We start from the raw sequence: 2,437 nt of genomic DNA on the forward strand, positions 1-2,437 counted from the left end.
GGGTGTTGTGGGTAGCTGGCGAGTGTCAGCCGACCCTGCGCCCTCGCTACCCCGGTGCTTTTCTGCTTTATCTTTTATTTTGTTTTGTCGTTTAGCTTGGCTTCCATGCAACCATAGAATATGTCCTCTTTTGTTTTTGCATATATTATGTGTTTATTTTCTTTTTCTTTGAGATCTGGTTTTGCTGTGGAGCCTGAGCTGGCCTGGAATTTGCTATAGTAGTCCAGACTGGCTTTGATCTCTATCCTCTTACCTTGAGGTCCCGAAGCTAGAATTATAGGTATTAGTCACCTTGCCAGGCTCCAGAGAACATTTTTTTTTCTTCTTTGCTGGCAATTTAATTTAGTGCCTCATGCATGCTAACCAAGTGTCCTACCATTGAACTGTATCTCCTTCTGATTTCTATTTACTGTTTTAAATACATTATAAATTATTTCTATAAAGCAAAGTTATAGAAGATACAATTAGATGTCTCTATTTTTTTTTGTTGTTCTGGGTTTTTGGATTTGGGTTTTTCTTTTTTGTTGTTGTTGTTGTTGTTATTTGGGGGATTGTTTGTTTTATTTGTTTGTTTGCTTGATTTTTTTCGACATAGGGTTTTTCTCTGAAGCACTGGAGGTCCTGGAACTCACACTGTAGACCAGGCTGGCCTTGGACTTACAAAGATCCTCCTATCTCTGTCTCCCAAGTGTATAGATTAATGGCATGTACCACCAGCATCCAGCACAAATATATTAACAATACTTCTCCACTACTCTCAACTATTCATAGCTTCCATCAACCTCTGTCGACATCCACTAGAGTTAGGTGGGCGAACCTTACTTGGTACTTCTCCTGGAGTCATTCGCTAAGGTTCAGCCTTAATGGTGACCATTTTATGGCTTTTGATAAATAACAACACAAATGAACAACTATATCACCCTGAGTAGTTTCACTCACTAAGAATAAACAGATCTTTCATTAGATATATTCCCCACTAAATACTATTCTAACAGAACATGTAAAAACAATATAACAACATGTTTGTGGGGCAAATAGACCCATGTCAACAGACAGAAGAACTGATAAGGTAGAGCAGATTAATGAACCCCAGCAATTCTTATAATTGAGTATGGTCGGAATTTGAATCTGCTTCTGTTCCTGTCGTAGAGCACATGACCAGGACACCCCACTAAGACAACCAAGACAACTGATCACTGAGCTAATGAGGTATCTAGATGGGCCCTGAAGGTTTAGCCAATAAGTTTCCCTTCCCAGATATTCTTTCCTGCAAAAGATATTTAATCTCTGGTCCACCCTGAGTAAGTTCTATGCATCCACTTTCCACCATGAATAAACAGTTTGGGAGAGCAAGGACTGTCTCCTACCTCAAGGACTGCCATGGGGGGGGGGGGGCGAGCCTTCTTCATAGAATCATGCTTAAGTCTCCCACAGAGGGCCTCTCTGCACCATGTTTAGAGTACTAGTGATGATTTCGAACTTATAGAACAAGTCTCAAATATAACCAAGAAAGCAGTTGGTTACATCATAAACTGCCTTGCCACTATTACATTGTATCCTGTACACTATTGTAGCCTTCAGGGCCCACTGATGTCTTTTCTCCCCAGCAGCCCACACAACTATGTTGTTGTACTATGTACTATGAAGGCTAACTGGCAGAGAAAAAGTTTTCTGGTAGATAAGAGATTGATTTTTCTGTGTCCTGCAACCAAAGGGGCTAGATTACAATGAAAGCTCAAGTCCCAGCCATAGAGGGTGTCTGTGGTTGGTTAAAGTAAGGAAGGACATTAATGGGTAAAGAATGGTGTACTGGCTGGTTTTATGTGTCAACTTGACACAGCCTGGAATTATCACAGAGAAAGAAATAAACCCTTTCCTCCCCAACTGCTTCTTGGTCGTGATGTTTGTGCAGGAATAGAAACCCTGACTAAGACAAATTGGTACTAGCATAGTGGGGTATTCCTGTGACAATCTGACCATGTTTTGGAGAGGACTGTGGAAGAACTTTGGAACTTTGGGCTAGAAGATCCATTTGGTGTTAAGAGCTCTGTGGGATGTTGTGTAGGAGCTTGGAAGATAATGTTGAGAACAGTGCAGAAGATGGAGGCCTGGCTTGTGAAATTTCAGAGGGAAGATTAAAGACTCTTTTCAGGGCCTATTCTATTTTGATTGTGAAGATTCTGTGGTTCTGGTTAGCTGGGGCAGAAGACTCAGCTGTGTTTAACAAGATACCAAAACTACTAAAGTGAAAACTTTGCATTACTGGGACTATTGATGCTGGTTAGTTGGAGCTAGGAAATTAGCAGTGATTAAAAAAGAGACCAGCGCCAGGCGTGGTGACACACACCTTTAATCCCAGCACTCGGGAGGCAGAGGCAGGCAGATTTCTGAGTTCGAGGCCAGCCTGGTCTACAAAGTGAGTTCCAGGACAGCCAGG

Source organism: Mus caroli, chromosome 5 (genome assembly GCF_900094665.2).
Source record: "Mus caroli chromosome 5, CAROLI_EIJ_v1.1, whole genome shotgun sequence".
Taxonomy (NCBI): domain Eukaryota; kingdom Metazoa; phylum Chordata; class Mammalia; order Rodentia; family Muridae; genus Mus; species Mus caroli.